Here is an 18812-nt window from a genome sequence, read left to right as displayed (position 1 = left end):
TTGAACCCAGGGCTGCTTAACCACTGAGCCACATCCCCAGTCCTTTTTTTGTATTTTACTTAGAGACACTGAGTTGCTTAATGCCTTACTAAGTTGCTGAGGCTGGCTTTGAATTCATTATTCTCCTGCCTCAGTTTCTTGTGCCTCTGGGATTATAGGTGTGTGCCACATACCCAGCCTAGTTGTTATTGTTCCAAAATAAACTATTCCAAAACTTAATGGCTTAAAATAATAGTCATTTCATTGTATTTCATAATTTCTGTATGTCAAGAATTTTAAAAAGCCTCAGTCAGAGGCTTATTCTGTCTTTGGTATTATATGGTTCTGGTAGTTAGAGATAGAATATTGGGGTATCAGAGCCATGGTTTTATATTCATTGATCTATCTACCTATTTATTCAACCCATTTTTTATCTGTGTACCTATCTAATTGCTCCCCCTACCCCCTTCTTCTTCTTTTTTAGAAAAAGAAGGCTTATTGCTCTTCTAGTAAAGGAGAAAAATAGGGAACTCCTGTCCCAGAGACTGTGATTCTCTCCTTTTTTTTTCTTGTCAATTTAGGGCTTCTCATGCCTAATTTGGGCTTCCTAACAGCCAGGTATTCTCAGTGTGGTAGGGTGATTACATGACAGCTTGGGGCTATAGTTTGAGGGTTTCATTGACTAGGCCAAAGTGGCATTGCTTTTTTAAACCTAGCCTTAGAAATCATATACCATCACTTCCACCATATTAGATGGTTGATTAGTCACTAAAGTCAGCCCAAATTCAAGGGGAAGATACACAGACCCTCTGTCATAATAAAATGTGGATCAACATTTTTTTTATTAGTGGACATGCTTTAAAAAACCATTACAATAATGAAACCCCCATGTATTTACTATCCAATTTCAACAATTAACATTTTTACAGTCTTTATGAACTATAAGAAGAATCAAAATGAACAAGAAGATCCAGACTTAAGTATTTTCTGTGCCAGACTTGGTATTAGACATAGTTCTTAAGGGTATTGGTTCCTTTTAATAGGAAGTGGTACTTTGGAGGGGGGGGGTGTATGTTTTGTTTTGTGTTTGAAGTGGTACTTTGTAATCATAATCTGGGCACTAGGGATGCTTGTTACTTTGAACTTAGTCATTTTTTGTACACCATTCAGTGAATGAGGTAGGAAACACACATTCATAGAAGTGTTAAAAAATATGTGTGAAATGTGTATATATTTAATAAAATACAAGAGGAGTTTATACTGATTCTTTCAATTCTTGTTCAGGACTTCCAGATTTTTATTTAATTCATTGATCTTCTGATGCATCTTTTTGTAGTTTTGTGAGTATATTTTTGGAATAGATTCTTAAAGCAAAATTAATGAGTCAAAGACAGATGTATATGTAATTTTGGTAGATAGCACTTTATTTCCCAATAGGTTTGTGCCATTTTTATTTATTTATTTTTTTAAGTGGTACTGGGTATTGAAGCCGGGGCGCTTTACCACAGAACAACATCTCCAGCTCTTTTAATTTTTAATTTTGTGAAAGAATCACCAAGTTGCTGAGGTTGGTCTTGGACTTGTCAACCTCTGGTTTCAGCCTCCCTAGTTGTTGGGATTATAGGTGTGCACTATGAACCTGGCCATCTTTACATTTCCACTATTATTGACTATTACTGAACAGGATTGTCTGTTTTTCCAGTCTTATAGTATACTGTTTGATCTTTAATTGTTTTCTTTCTTTCTTTTATTTTTGGACTGGATATTTAACACAGGGCAATTTTTCACTGAGCTGCATCCTCAGCTATTTTTTAAAAATTTTGAGAAAGGGTCTCATTTAATTATCTAGGACCTCACTAAATTGCTGACCTGGCCTTGAACTTAGAATCCTTCTATCTCAGCCTCCAGAGCTGCTGGTGTGTGCCACTATGCCTGGTTTTGTTTTTACAATAGAATTAGTACTTTCTCCCTTTCTATTTTACTTACCATTTTATTTATAGAAGAAACAGGTCCTTATTCTATAGAATTTCCTACTTTCTGGATTTGGCTTATTGTATCCTTTTTTTTTTAAATATTTTTTTATACCTTTATTTTACTTATTTATTTTTATGTGGTTCTGAGGATCAAACACAGGGCCTTGAATGTGCTAGGCCAGTGCTTTACCGTGGAGCCACAATGCCAGCCAGCCCTTCATTGTATCGTTAATATGCCATTTAACCTGTTCTTCTATTCTTGTTTTTCCTACAAACTGGACGTTAAATACAAGGGTTTGGTTAGATGAAGCTTTGTTCTTTTAGCAACAATCTTCCTTAGGTGCTACTGGTATTTCCTGTGAATCATGTCAGAAGTAGTCTGTTCTCATGCATTTAGTGACCTTAGTTCGGATTATGGTTTTAAATATTTGAGTCCTTTGGTTTCTTTTTCGTTAACCAGTCTTTTGTATAGTAAATGTAAAGTAAAATGTAAAGAAGTCTTGGAATTCCTTTTTGGTGAATCTTATTTCAAGCCACATTTTGGAAATCTGAGAAATTCTCATTTCTGGATCTGGATATTTTGAGACCCTAGACCAACAGTGGTTCAAGATAAGCTGTACCAATTTGTAGTCCCACCAGCAATGTATGAGTGTGCCTTTTCCCCCACATCCTCGCCAACACTTACTGTTTGGAAAATGAAGGTACTTATTTTACTTAGTCAAAAGCCAAACAGTGAAAATAAACTTTTAACAAAACACAGTAGTTCCCTACCTGCTTCCTTCTTCTAATATTGTACCACAGAATTAATCACTTCAAAGTTATACCTTCTGGTCATTTTTCTTGTTGTCCAGTAACATTAGCTGTTTTCCATTGGTTTTCCGTTAAGTTACGTGAACAGCTTACCTTTTCAAAATATAGCCTTTTTTCCCCCCTTTTTCAAATATTTTATGAATTTTGACTATACCCACATTTTGCATTTTCATTTCTCATCTATGTAATTGTTTACTAAAGATTCAAGTAAAATATTCTGACTGCATTCCCTCTCTTCACCTTTTTTCTAGAATTCATGATTGTCCTTTGTTTATTTTATTCTCTGATGTTCTTGTTCTGCTATTAAATATCAATTCATTTTATTTTTTGCCTGGTCAAACTTATCATAATTTTCAGTGGTACAATTTGGATATGGAATGTTCCCAAGAGGCCCATTTGTTAAATGCTTGATCCCTAGCTTGGTGCTTTTGGGAGGTTGTAGAAACTTTAAGAGGTGGGGGCTAGTTTGAGGTCTTCAGGTCATTTAGGGAGTGCCCTCACATGGGAATGTGGGATCCTGGTCTTTTCCCGTCCTCCTTCCTAGTTTTTGTTTCATGGCCCTAGGGAAGCAGTTTTCCTGTACTACATGCTCTTGCCATGATGTGCTCTGCCACACATCAAAGGCCTGAAAGCACTTTGTCCACCTCATCATAGACTGAAACTGTGAACTAAAATAACCTTTTCTCTTTTATCAGCTAATTATCTCAAGTGTTTGTTTTAGTGACAGAAAGCTGACTAACCCACTACAGGTTCCATTTTTCCCTCTTGGAGACATCCCTAGGAGAATGCTTTTGTTTTTGTGTTTAGTCTGGAGTGATAGCTCACTGGACCTCAGTAATTGTCCTGATATCTGACTGTCATTCAAGGAATTCCACTGGTCTGTTTTCTATCTTGGTTTACTTATTTCCTACAACCCATATTAGTCTTTTTTTCTTTTTCTAGTTTATTCCATTTTTTTTTTTGCCAGAGTACATCTTTATTAATGCGATATGATGTGTGAAGATAAAATGTGGGACTTTTCTTAATAATTTTTTTCCATAATACCTTTACTTATTTATTTGTGGTGCTGAGGATCAAACCCAGTGCCTCTCACAAGCTAGGCAAGTGCTCTACCACTGAGCTACAGCCCCAGCCCAAATTGTGGGACCTTTTGTGTGCAAAAAGTTCTGTTCTTTCTTTTTTTCCCCCTTCTTTCCTTCTCTCCTTTCTTTCTCCCTTTATTTTCACTTGCTTAATGTAGAATTCCCTGCCTAGAAAAACTGTCAAAAATAATTTTCTTTAATCATTTTGACAGCAAAGTTTCATTGCTTCATTGTCAATATTGAAAAGTCCAGTGTCCTACTGTGTAATAATGTGATTTCCTTTCTGGGAGTTTTTCAGATTGTTTTTAATCCTAATTTTTTCTTTTAATTACTATTATTTTGGTTTGTTTTTTACAGTCCTGGGGATCAAACACAGTGTCTTAATAATTTTCTCCATACTCTTTTTTCTATTTGCTCTTTTGGAAATTCCTCTTATTCCAGTTCTGGACTTTGTATTCTCTAGTTTTTTTGTCTTTTCCATGTTTATAAATTTGTATTTCTGTTGCTTTTTGTTTTCTGCATTCTCTTAATTTCCTGAGTTTCTTTTTTCCCCACTGCATGTGTGTATGTTTGTTTTGGTCTGTCTTGTATATTTCATTCTATTGAGAAGCAGTGAGAGACAAAATGTAAAGTCAAACTGCATTACTTGGTGTGTAATAAGTCTTGATAATTAACCACTGTTATGATTATTGTTACATCTTTTTGGTGGCTTTTCTCGTGTTGGCAGTCCTTGCTCTCCATATTGTAAAAGGCTGATTAGACATCTGTAATACAAGCTGCTTTGTTGTAGGGTGAATGTTATTATAAAGCAGTCTGATAACCAGCTAACTTTTAGATGGAAAACTTAAAATATCAGTTTCTGTAGACATTTTGTGTTAGGTCAGTTCAGAATTTTCAGAAAAGTATCTTCAGACAATACTATGGGACTATAAATCTAACTACTGGTCTTCTGATATGTGCAAGGGAAGGAGGCTAAAGAGTTATATACATGATACATTAGACTTAGACCTATTTTCCTGATGGAGTTGATTTTATGGTCCACAAACCTGGAGCATCCCTTAACTGGTTAAGTTATATACAAGAGCAAATTTCTGGTGTTCTGTTGGTTGAAAGTGTGCAGAGCATGTGGGATCTTAATTTTTTTTCTTAATGAATTTTTCTACAATTTATCTATCCGTCTGTCTACTCTATTTGAAAGATATCTATTTGTGGTGCTGGGGATTGAACCCATAGCCTTGCGCATGCAAGGCAAGCACTTTTCCAACTGTGCTATATCCCCAGCCACCTTGGTACTTCTTTTGCAATTTTCAGATAATTTTTGTGTTTTTGTTTCCTTTCCTTGGTTTTTCTTTCTGTAGTTTAACATTGATTTCTCTAGTTCTGAGTCTTTGGAGTTACATCAAGCAAATATCTGTGTCTTATTAGTGCATCTGTTTGTGGAAGGTTAATTTTCACTTGGTTCCCTCTGCTAGGTCATTTACCATTCTCCATACTCTTTATAATCTGTGGTTCAGGATTACAGTTAATCAAATGTCTGTTAGTTTATAGTGATATAAGTAAATAAATAAGTGATTGAGAATATCTGGTTCAGAAGAATTTAAAATAGGGGCTGGGGACGTGGCTCAAGCGTGCTTGAGTTTGATCCTCAGCACCACATACAAAGAAAGATGTTGTGACTACCGAAAACTAAAAAATGAATATTAAAATTCTCTCTCTCTCTCTCTCTCTCTCTCTCTCTCTCAAAAAAAAAAAAAAGAAGAAGAATTTAAAATAAATTTTGTAGATTCATCTCTTTGGAGTATGTGGTTTATAACTCCTTACTTATTAACTATAAGCTATTCATAGTGACTTCTTTTTAAAGAGTATATAGTTTGGGAAGGTTGGGAGGGAAGAGTAACTTTATAGTGGCCTGCCTTTGCTTTGCTTCCTTTCGCCTTGTTTTGCCTTGACTTTCTTTGCCTCTCCTTACCTCTTCTCTTCTCATCCTCCCCACTCCTCCAACTGAGGATTGAACCTAGGAGCACTCTACTACTGAGCTATATCACAGCCCTTTTTATTTTGAGACAAGGTCTTACTAAGTGGCTGAGGTTGCCCTTAAACTTGTGATCCTCCTGCCTCAACCTCTGGAGTTGCTGGGGTTATTGGCATGTGCTGCCAGGCCCAGCAGTCAGAAAACCTTTCAAACATTATCTCAAACCAGGCAGTTACATCCACAATGATAAATCAGTATGTGTTCTTAATGTGATATAAGAATGCCACTTTACCTCTGTGGTCTTCTTCCCAAAATACCTTAGCCTAGTCCAGTCATGAGAAAAATATCAGACAAATCCCAGTTGAAGGACATTCTATAAAATATTGGACCAATAATCCTAAAAACTATCCTTAATAATAAAAGAGGAGTTTGGGGTATACAGAATTTTCTGTACTGTCTTTACAATAAGTTTGTAAACTAAAAGTTTATTAAAAAATGTAGTTAAAATTCATCTTGTTAAATAAATTAAAAAACAATTATTTAATTTGGGAAACCTAATTAAAAATTTTTGATTTATTATAAATATACATAATAGTGGGTTTTATTGTGATATATTCATAAATGTACATAGCATAATGTGGTCAATTTCATTCTACAATATGTCCCCATTTTTCTTCTTTTTCTCTTCTGTACTGTACTGATCTTCTGTTTTTTTTTTTTTTTTTTTTTGAGGTGTTCTTTTCCCCTTTTTCTCTTTAGCTTCCACATCTGAGAGAAAACACAAGACCTTTGACTTTCTGAGTCTTGCTTATTTTACTTAATATGATATTCTCTAGTTCTATTTTTCTATAAATGACATAATTTCATACTTAAAGGCTGAATACAACTCCATTATTCCATATAGAACATTTTCTTTATTCATTTATTGGTTTTTTAAATTAATATTTTACTGTATTTTAGTGTTTTTCCTAAGCATTGCTTTTACATAGTTTTATGCCACATATGTATATATGCATACATGATGCGCATATATATATATATATATATATATATAAATTTTATGCAGTGCTTCTTTTACTAAGTATTATACCCTATTACTACAATTAATCATTAGCATATTTAATATCTACATTCATAGTCCTACCGTGGATATGCAATTATTTACTTGAATTTCTTTTATTGTTCAACAATTTGTTTTCCCTTTTCCTTTCTATTCTAAAAACTACTACAATAAGTACATTTGTATGCAAAATTTCTCTGTCTTTAAGATGATTTTCCTTGGATAGATTCCCAGATTTAGAATTACCTGTCTCAAACTTGGAAATTTAAAAGATCCTTTCTCTATATTGTCAGATTATTTTCCAAAGAAGCTATAAAATTTCTCCCACTAGTAATACAATATCTCCAGTATTCTATTTTTTTTATGTCTGCTAATAAATAATAATTCAAATCCCATTTTTGGTTTACATTTTTGTTTTGTCATCAAAAGGAATATTTTCTTATGTTTACCAATAAAATATATGTCATTTCACATGTATATTATATATGGATATATATTTCCTGAAGAATTTCAATTTTGTTAATTTTCAACGAGAATATTTACATTTATTCATGAAAAATTATCTTTAAGAATTAACAAAATAAAACCTGAAAACATAAAACATGTCAGTCAGCATAAGAGTACAAAGTATTATATATAAAATGACTCTTAGTATCAGACATCAGTACTGTGTTTGAAAAAATATAACTCTAAAATAAAATAATCAGCCATTGTACTGAAATCTTTCCCAGCTTTAGCAGAACATCACAAATGAGGCAAGTTTAAATATCATCATCTTCAAATAAAAGAAATATGCTCAAATGGTTTAAACCTCAAATGGTTTAACTTCTTTCTTTTTTTTTTTTTAATTTTTTATTGTTGGTTGTTCAAAACATTACATAGTTCTTGATATATCGTATTTCACACTTTGATTCAAGTGGGTTGTGAACTCCCATTTTTACCCCATATACAGATTGCAGAATCACATCAGTTACACATCCATTGATTTACATATTGCCATACTAGTGTCTGTTGTGTTCTGCTGCCTTTCTTACCCTCTGCTATCCCCCCTCTCCTCCCCTCCCCTCCCCTCTTCTCTCTCTACCCCCTCTACTGTCATTCATTTCTCCCCATTGTATTATTTTTCCCTTTCCCCTCACTTCCTCTTGTATGTACTTTTGTATAACCCTGAGGGTCTCCTTCCATTTCCATGCAATTTCCCTTCTCTCTCCCTTTCCCTCCCACCTCTCATTCCTGTTTAATGTTAATCTTCTTCTCATGCTCTTCGTCCCTACTCTGTTCTTAGTTACTCTCCTTATATCAAAGAACACATTTGGCATTTGTTTTTTAGGGATTGGTTAGCTTCACTTAGCATAATCTGCTCTAATGCCATCCATTTCCCTGCAAATTCTATGATTTTGTCATTTTTTAATGCAGAGTAATACTCCATTGTGTATAAATGCCACATTTTTTTTTATCCATTCGTCTATTGAAGGGCATCTAGGTTGGTTCCACAGTCTTGCTATTGTAAATTGTGCTGCTATGAACATCGATGTAGCAGTGTCCCTGTAGCATGCTCTTTTTAGGTCTTTAGGGAATAGACCGAGAAGGGGAATAGCTGGGTCAAATGGTGGTTCCATTCCCAGCTTTCCAAGAAATCTCCATACTGCTTTCCAAATTGGCTGCACCAATTTGCAGTCCCACCAGCAATGTACAAGTGTACCCTTTTCCCCACATCCTCGCCAGCACTTGTTGTTGTTTGACTTCATAATGGCTGCCAATCTTACTGGAGTGAGATGGTATCTTAGGGTGGTTTTGATTTGCATTTCTCTGACTGCTAGAGATGGTGAGCATTTTTTCATGTACTTGTTGATTGATTGTATGTCCTCCTCTGAGAAGTGTCTGTTCAGGTCCTTGGCCCATTTGTTGACTGGGTTATTCGTTTTCTTATTGTTTAATTTTTTGAGTTCTTTGTATACTCTGGATATTAGGGCTCTATCTGAAGTGTGAGGAGTAAAGATTTGTTCCCAGGATGTAGGCTCCCTATTTACCTCTCTTATTGTTTCTTTTGCTGAGAAAAAACTTTTTAGTTTGAGTAAGTCCCATTTGTTGATTCTAATTATTAACTCTTGTTCTATGGGTGTCCTATTGAGGAATTTGTAGCCCAACCCCACAGTATGTAGATCGTAGCCAACTTTTTCTTCTATCAGACGGCGTGTCTCTGATTTGATATCAAGCTCCTTGATCCATTTTGAATTCACTTTTGTGCATGGCGAGAGAAAGGGATTCAGTTTCATTTTGTAGCATATGGATTTCCAGTTTTCCCAGCACCATATGTTGAAGATGCTATCCTTCCTCCATTGCATGCTTTTAGCCCCTTTATCAAATATAAGATAGCTTTAATATTGTGGATTGGTTTCTGTGTCCTCTATTCTGTACCATTGGTCTACCTGCCTGTTTTGGTACCAGTACCATGCTGTTTTTGTTACTATTGCTCTGTAGTATAGTTTGAAGTCTGGTATTGCTATACCACCTGATTCACACTTCCTGCTTAGCATTGTTTTTGCTATTCTGGGTCTTTTATTTTTCCATATGAATTTCATGATTGCTTTCTCTATTTTTGCAAGAAATGCCGTTGGGATTTTGATTGGCATTGCATTAAACCTATAGAGAACTTTTGGTAATATCGCCATTTTGATGATGTTAGTTCTGCCTATCCATGAGCAGGGTATATTTTTCCATCTTCTAAGATCTTCTTCTATTTCTCTCTTTAGGGTTCTGTAGTTTTCATTGTATAAGTCTTTCACCTCTTTTGTTAGGTTGATTCCCAAGTATTTTATTTTTTTTTGAAGATATTGTGAATGGAGTGGTTGTCCTCATTTCCATTTCAGAAGATTTGTCGCTGATATGCAGGAATGCCTTTGATTTATGCGTGTTGATTTTATATCCTGCCACTTTGCTGAATTCATTTATTAGCTCTAATAGTTTCTTTGTAGACCCTTTTGGGTCTGCTAGGTATATAATCATGTCTTCTGCAAATAGTGATAATTTAAGTTCTTCTTTTCCTATTTTTATGCCTTTAATTTCTTTCGTCTGTCTAATTGCTCTGGCCAGTGTTTCGAGAACTATGTTGAACAGAAGTGGTGAGAGAGGGCATCCCTGTCTTGTTCCAGATTTTAGAGGGAATGCCTTCAGTTTTTCTCCATTCAGAATGATGCTAGCCTGAGGCTTAGCATAGATTGCTTTTACAATATTGAGGTATGTTCCTGTTATCCCTAGTTTTTCTAGAGTTTTGAACATAAAGGGATGCTGTACTTTGTCGAATGCTTTTTCCGCATCTATCGAGATGATCATATGGTTCTTATTTTTAAGTCTATTGATGTGGTGAATAACATTTATTGATTTCCGTATATTGAACCAGCTTGCATCCCAGGGATGAATCCTACTTGATCATGGTGTACAATTTTTTTGATATGTTTTTGTATCCGATTCGCCAGAATTTTATTGAGGATTTTTGCATCTAGGTTCATTAGAGATATTGGTCTGTAGTTTTCTTTCTTTGAAGTGTCTTTGTCTGGTTTAGGTATCAGGGTGATATTGGCCTCGTAGAATGAATTTGGAAGTTCTCCCTCTTTTTCTATTTCCTGAAGTAGCTTGAAAAGTATTGGTATTAGTTCCTCTTTAAAGGTTTTGTAAAACTCTGCTGTATACCCATCCGGTCCTGGGCTTTTCTTAGTTGGTAGTCTTTTGATGGTTTCTTCTATTTCCTCAGTTGATATTGGTCTGTTAGGTTGTCTATATCCTCCTGACTCAATCTGGGCAGATCATATGACTTAAGAAATTTATCTATGCCTTCACTATCTTCTAATTTATTGGAGTATAAGGATTCAAAATAATTTTTGATTATCTTCTGTATTTCTGAAGTGTCTGTTGTGATATTGCCTTTTTTATCCCGTATGCTAGTAATTTGAGTTCTCTCTCTTCTTCTCTTCGCTAGCATGGCTAAGGGTCTGTCGATTTTGTTTATTTTTTCAAAGAACCAACTTTTAGTTTTGTCAATTTTTTCAATTGTTTCTTTTGTTTCGATTTCATTAATTTCGGGTCTGATTTTCATTATTTCTTGCCTTCTACTTCTTTTGCTGTTGTTTTGCTCTTCTTTTTCTAGGATTTTGAGATGAAGTATGAGATCATTTATTTGTTGGTTTTTTCTTTTTTTAAGGAATGAACTCCAAGCAATGAATTTTCCTCTTAGAACTGCTTTCACTGTGTCCCATAGATTCCGATATGTTGTGTCTGTGTTTTCATTTATCTCTAATAATTTTTTAATTTCCTCCTTGATGTCTTCTATAACCCATTGATCATTCAGTAACCTATTTTTCATTCTCCAAGTGATGTATGCTTTTTCCTTCCTTCTTTTATCGTTGATTTTCAGTTTCATTCCACTATGATCAGATAAGATGCATGGTATTATCTCTACTTCTTTATATTGTCTAAGAGTTTCCCTGTGACATAATATATGATCTATTTTTGAGAAGGATCCATGTGCTGCTGAGAAAAAAGTGTAACTGCTTGATGTTGGGTGGTATATTCTATATATGTCAATTAAGTCTAGGTTATTAATTGTGTTATTGAGTTCTATAGTTTCCTTATTCAACTTTTGTTTGGAAGATCTGTCCAGTGGCGAGAGAGGTGTGTTGAAGTCTCCCATGATTATTGTATGGTGGTCTATTAGACTCTTGAACTTGAGAAGAGTTTGTTTGATGAACATACCTGCATCATTGATTGGGGCATATATATTTATGATTGTTATGTCTTGTTGGTGTATGGTTCCCTTAAGCAGTATGTAGTGACCCTCTTTATCCCTTTTGATTATCTTTGGCTTGAAATCTATTTTATTTGATATGAGTATGGACACTCCTGCTTGTTTCCGAAGTCCATATGAGTGATATGATTTTTCCCAACCTTTCACCTTCAGCCTGTGTATGTCTTTTCCTATCAAATGCGTCTCCTGTAGGCAGCATATTGTTGGGTCTTGTTTTGTGATCCATTCTACTAGCCTGTGTCTCTTAATTGGTGAGTTTAAGCCATTAACATTTAGGGTTATTATTGAGATATGGGTTGTTCTTCCAGCCATATTTGTTTATTTCTGTTACTAAACATGGTTTGTTTTCCTCTTTGATTATTTTCCCCCCCTTTACTGTCCTACCTCCCACTGTTGGTTTTCATTGTTATTTTCCATTTCCTCTTCCTGTAATGTTTTGGCGAGGATGTTTTGAAGAGATGGTTTTCTAGCTGCAAATTCTTTTAACTTTTGTTTATCATGGAAGGTTTTAATTGCATCTTCCATCCTGAAGCTTAATTTCGCTGGATACACAATTCTTGGTTGGAACCCATTTTCTTTCAGTGTTTGAAATATGTTATTCCAGGATCTTCTAGCTTTCAGAGTCTGTGTTGAAAGATCAGCTGTTATCCTGATTGGCTTACCCCTAAATGTAATCTGCTTCCTTTCTCTTGTAGCTTTTAAAATTCTCTCCTTATTCTGTATGTTGGGCATCTTCATTATAATGTGTCTAGGTGTGGATCTCTTATGTTTTTGCACATTCGGCATCCTGTAGGCTTCTAGGATTTGGGATTCTGTATCATTCTTCAAGTCTGGGGTGTTTTCTCGTATTATTTCATTGAATAGATTGGTCATTCCTTTGGTTTGGAGCTCTATACCTTCCTGTATCCCAATGACTCTTAAGTTTGGTCTCTTTATGTTATCCCATATTTCTTGGATGTTCTGCTCATGGTTTCTTAACAGTCTTGCTGAGCTGTCTATGTTCTTTTCAAGTTGAAATACTTTGTCTTCATTGTCTGATGTTCTATCTTCTAAGTGTTCTACTCTGCTGGTAGTATTCTCCATTGAGTTTTTAAGTTGGTTTATTGCTTCCTGCATTTCTAGGATTTCTGTTTGTTTGTTTTTTATAACCTCTATCTCCCTGTATAGTTGATCTTTTGCTTCCTGGATTTGTTTGTGTAATTCATTGTCGAAGTGATCTTTCATTGTCTGATTTTGCTGTCTAATGTCTTCCTTGATACTCCAGATCATCTGAAGCATGTATATCCTGAATTCTTTATCTGACATTCCATCTGCTGCAGCTGTTACCTCTTCTAAAGTTGAGTTGACCTGCATTGCTTGTGGTCCTTTCTTTCCTTGTCTTTTCATACTGCTTGCGTTTCTTTCTGCTTGGTGAAACTGTTGTGTTTTTGAAATTTTTTCCCCCTATATATTTATATTACTCTTGTATAGTTGAAAAGTCTCTCTTGCAGGGTCGGGTGGCGGTCTGCCTACCTTGGAGGCGTGGGCGGCGGCTCTGCTCTGCCCCTCCTCCAATTGGTGTGAGTTGTTTACCACGCCCGCGGACCCCTGGGCCTGTTCTGCTGATCAGTCTCAGGTCTGCCTACCTTGCAGGCGCAGGCGGCGGCTCTTCTCTGCTCTTACTCCAATTGGGGTGATGTGACTACCACGCCGGCAGGTCACTGGGCCTGTTCTGGGCGCGGGCGGCGGCTCTGCTCTGCCCCTACTCCAATTGGGGTGACGTGTGTACCACGCCGGCAGGCCACCGGGCCTGGTCTGCCGGTCGGTTGCAGGTCTGCCTACCCTGCAGGCGCAGGCGGCGGCTCTGCTCTGCCCCCCCTCCAATTGGTGTGACTTGTCTACCACACCCGCGGACCGCTGGGCCTGTTCCGGGCGCGGGCTAAGGCTCTGCTCTGCTTCCACTCCAATTGGGGCGACGTGCCTACCACCCCGGCCGGTCGCTGGGCCTGTTCCACCGGTCGGTCGCAGGTCTGCCTACCTTGCGGGCACGGGCGGCGGCTCTGCTCTGCCCCTAATCCAAATGGGGTGACGTGTCTGTCGCTCCGGCAGGCCAGTGGGCCTGTCTCGCTGGTTGGTCGCAGGTCTGCCCACCTGTCGGGCAGGGGTGGCAGCTCTGCTCCGCCCCTACTCCAATTGGGGTGTCATGACTACCACGCCGGCAGGTCGCTGGGCCTGTTCCTGGCGTGGGCGGCGGCTCTGCTCTGCCCCTACACCAATTGGGGTGACGTGTGTACCACGCCGTCAGGCCGCTGGGTCTGATCCGCCGGTCTGTCGCAGTTCTGCCTATCTTGCAGGCGCGGGCGGTGGCTCTGCCCTGCCCCTCCTACCACGCCCGTGGACCGCTGGGCCTGATCTGCAGGTTGGTCGCAGGTCTGCCCACCCTGCGGTCATGGGTGGCGGTTCCGCTCCGCCCCCACTCCAATTGCGGTTACGTGACCACCACACCGGCGGGCTGCTGGGCCTGATCCGGGCGCGGGCAAAGGCTCTGCTCTGCCCCTACTCCAGTTGGGGTGTTGTGTGTACCACGCTGGCAGGCCGCTGGGCCTGATCCGCCAGTCTGTCGCAGGTCTGCCTACCTTGCAGGCGCAGGCGGCGTCTTTGCCCTCCTCCTCCTACCATGCCCGCAGACCACTGGGCCTTTTCTGCCGGTAGGTCGCAGGTCTGCCCACCTTGCGGGCGCGGGTGGTGGCTCCGCTCCGCCCCCTCTCCAATTGGGGTCACATGACCACCACGCCGGCGAGCCACTGGGCCTGCTCCGGGCGCGGGTGGCGGCCTGGCTCCTCCCCTCTGGCTCGACGACAAAGCGAGAGAGACTCGGGTGTCTGTGACTCACCCTCCCTACCAGGAGACCAACTGTTTCTGTCGCCGCTGGTATTGATGAAGTTCTCTCCTCCACCGCTTTCTGATGACATCAGATCTCTGCCATGTTGGTATCCTATGCGAATGGCAGCATTTCGTTCCCTTTGCTGGGTGACCAAAAGCAACTGGTGAGTCCTGACTGGCCCTCACAGACTCCATCTCAGTCCTGTTGCCACTGCCCACGAAGGCTGGGTTGGTATTTACCTCCACAGTACTCAGGACCCGGACCGAGAAGCAGTTTCCGCGGGCTCCTTAGCCCTGGGCCAGAGCAGTTCTGGGAGCCGGAACTCGGCCGCTCCGTGCTCGGTGTATGCTCTGATAAGAGCAGGCTCCAAGAAGCAGTTTCCGCGGGTTATTTAGCACTGAGCCTGAGTAATTTGTCAGCAAGCCGCAGGCGAATGGCAGCCTGAAATTACCTGTTCTATGGCTGAATGAGCTGCGATCAGTCAAAAACAGGGATGGTGACGTCAGCTCTCCAACATGGTGGCCGCTGGCCTCCTCTATGGTCTGACCGGCGTGGAGAACCGAATTGGACCGCTTCCTTCCCCCATCTCGAGCCCAGAATTCAGCACTGAGTACGGTGCTTGCACGGCTGGCAGAAACTGCAGCGCTGTATCCCTGCGTCGCTATCTCCTCGTTTCCCAGCGCGCGCCTCAGACTCTAACCTTTAACTTCCTCATTTATTGTTAATAGACATCTAGGCTTAGAAATCCGTGTATTTTGAACTTTTCTTGGTGTTTCTAGTATTTAGCACATCAGCTAGAGATGACATGAAAAGACTGAAGGTCAAAGTAAAATGTGCATATGTGAGGACCCTCATAATATGTGTTTCCTGGAGTATCTGATATCAGTATAAAACACCTTTCTATTTAGTGCCATCTGAGATAATGTTAGTAGCTTAAAGACCTCTTAATATTATGGACTAGCCAGCCTGGGACAAAATAGCAAGAGCCTGTCTCAAAAACTAAAGATTAGAAGCTTGGCACAGTGGTGCCAACTTGTTGTCTCAACTACTCAGGAGGTTAAGGCTAGAGGATTGCTTGAGTCCAGGAATTAGGGAACAACCTGGGTGACTTAGCAAGACATATATATCTATATCTTTACAAATAATGCATATATACATATCCTTTTTTTAATTAATTTTTTTAAAAATACACGACAACGGAATGTATTACAATTCTTATACACATATAGAGTAGTTTTTCATATCTTTATATAAAGTATGTTCACGCCAATTCATGTCTTTATACATGTACTTGGGGTTTTTTTTGCATTACAATTCTTATTACACATATATACCACAATTTTTCATATCTCTGTATATACAGTAGGTTGACACACAATTCGTGTCTTCATACATGTATTTTGGATAATGATGTCCATCACATTCCACCATCCTTGCTAATCCCCTGCCCCCTCCCTTTACCTCCTACCCCTCTGCCCTATCTAGAATACATCTATTCCTCCCATTTCCCCCCCACGCCACCCCCACTATGAGTCAGCCTCATTATATCAGAGAAAACATTTGGCATTTGGTTTTTTGGGATTGAATAATTTCACTTAGCATTATCTTCTCCAACGCCATCTATTTACCTACAAATGACATGATTTTATTCTCTTTTATTGCTGAGTAAAATTCCATTGTGTATATATGCCACATTTTTTAATCCATTCATCCACTGAGGGGCATCTAAGTTGGCTCCACAGTTTAGCTATTGTGAATTATGCTGCTATAAACATTAATGTGGCTGTGTCCCTGTAGTATGCTCTTTTTAAGTCTTTTGGGTATAGACTGAGGAGAGGGATAGCTGTGTCAAATGGTGGTTCCATTCCCAGCTTTCCAAGGAATCTCCATACTGCTTTCCATATTGACTGCACCAATTTGCAGTGCCACCAGCAATGTATGAGTGTACCTTTTCCCCCACATCCTCGCCAACACTTATTGTTGTTTGTCTTCCTGATAGCTGCCATTCTGACTGGAGTGAGATGATATCTTAGAGTGGTTTTGATTTGCATTTCTCTAATTGCTAGAGATGATGAACATTTTTTCATATATTTGTTGATTGATTGTATATCCTCTTCTGAGAAGTGTCTGTTTCAGGTCCTTGGCCCATTTGTTGATTGGGTTATTTATTTTTTTTCAGTGCTTAGCTTTTTGAGTTCTTTATATACCCCAGAGATTAATGCTCTATATGATGTGTGAAGGGTAAAGATTTGTTCCCAGGATGTAGGCTCTCTGTTCACCTCACAGATTGTTTCTTTTGCTGAGAAGAAACTTTTCAGTTTGATGTCATCCCATTTATTGATTGTTGGTTTTAATTCTTGTGCTATAGGAGTCTTATTAAGGAAGTTGGGGCCTAATCCCACATGATGAAGATTAGGGCCTACTTTTTCTTCTATTAGATGCAGAGTCTCTGGTTTAATTCCTAGGTCCTTGATCCATTTTGAGTTAAGTTTTGTGTATGACGAGAGATACGGGTTTAATTTCATTTTGTTGCATATGGATTTCCAGTTTTCCCAGCACCACTTGTTGAAAATGCTATCTTTTCTCCAGTGCATGTTTTTGGCACCTTTGTCTAATATAATGTAATTTTGTACTGTGTCCTCTATTCTGTACCATTGGTCTACCAGTCTGTTTTGGTGCCAATACCATGCTGTTTTTGTTACTATTATTCTGTAGTATAGTTTAAGGTCTGGTATAGTGATGTTACCTGCTTCACTCTTCTTGACGTACATTTTCTGTAGTATTTCCAGAATAGACTAGGGGAAGTAAAGGCTATAGATTATCTGTGGAGTTTATGCTTCTTTCCTTGTTCTTGTCTCTTTAGATTATAACTAAGAAAGGATGCTATTTATATTGTTAGCCATTTTTTTATATCATGTAAAATTTTCTTTGTACTCCTATCCAATAGCAAATTGGGTTTATGTCTTTTGGAAATAGGTATATAATGGAATCTTTTTGGTTCCCGTCTCTTAGAGTATCTAAGTAAATTATTTTTCATTTGTCAGTAATGTTTTTCTGCTTCTATTCTGTTTATTTGCATGATCCCAAATAATGTTTCATAATTTCTTCTGTATTAGCTTAACATTTGAAAATAATAGTCTCCCATACAAGTTTCAAAATTTTTCATTACATTTACTTATCCCACTTAATATATAACATCACAGTGTATAATTAATAATTAACATTGGACAATGTTAATCAACCATTCTTCTAAGTATTTTGCATGTATGCATTTATAACAATAATCTTATGAGAAAGTGCTATGATTAGTGCATATTTAACAAATGAGAAAATCAAGGCACAGAGGCAAAAAGTGACCCAGGTTATAAAGAGTGACAGAACTGGTATCAAGTTCATGCAGTTGGCTTTAGATCTGTCATCCTGAGTGTCTTTACTGGTTTTAAATTCTTATCTAGTATGTCTTATCAGAAGTTTTAAGATATTCCTTTAATAATAATTATCTAGGAGTCCAGATATTATTTGACACATACCATCTTGCCACTTGGGTTGAACAAAAATTTTAACACATGAATACAAGAAATGAACAGTTGATGAAGGTAAAATTGGAAAAGTAACTGTTTTAATGTAAAATTGGATGTTAAAGTATATGTTAAGATAACTTTTAAAGGGGCTGGGATTGTGGCTCAGCGGTAGAGCGCTCGCCTAGCATGGGTGGGACCTGGGTTCAATCCTCAGCACCACATAAAAATAAAGGCATTGTGTTATGTCCATCTACACCTAAAAAAATAAATATTAAAAAAAAAAAAAAGATAACTTTTAGGGGCTGGGGTTGTGTTTCAGAGGTAGAGTGCTTGCCTGGCACGCGTGAGGCTCTGGTTCGATCCTCAGCACCACATAAAGTAAAATGAAGACATTATTTCCACCTATAACTTAAAAAAAAAAGATAACTTTTAGTTGTAATATATATATCATTTTATAGTTTGGGGTTGTGGCTTAGTGGTAGAGAGCTTGCCTAGTACATGTGAGGCCCTGGGTTAGATCCTCAGCACCACATATAAATAAATAAAATAAAGAAAGGTATTGTTTTCATCTACAACTAAAAAAAATAATTTAAAAAAAGAGATAACTTTTATTGATAAATAGAAGTAATGTTTTATTGGAGTGTGTGGAGGCTTTTATATCTGATATCTGGTAGATGCCCATTTAGTCTACTCTATAAGTATCCCCAGAAGTTATTTATCTTATTCCCTCTGTTATACTGTAAAATTCTAA

The 18812-nt window shown here is 38.1% G+C and overlaps 1 protein-coding gene across 10 annotated transcripts in view; it reads left to right on the top strand.

The window, feature by feature from the left end:
• The window catches only part of Nvl (nuclear VCP like), a 132390-nt gene that overhangs the window by 35429 nt on the left and 78149 nt on the right, over positions 1-18812 (top strand). The window lies entirely within an intron of this gene.

This window comes from Marmota monax, unplaced genomic scaffold, assembly GCF_021218885.2.
Source record: "Marmota monax isolate L192 unplaced genomic scaffold, Marmota_monax_Labrador192_F-V1.1 WCK01_AAM20220418_F8-fsc00153, whole genome shotgun sequence".
Taxonomy (NCBI): Eukaryota; Metazoa; Chordata; class Mammalia; order Rodentia; family Sciuridae; genus Marmota; species Marmota monax.
The sequence above is the reverse complement of the archived record's forward strand: the minus strand, read 5'-3'. Positions and strand labels throughout refer to the sequence as shown.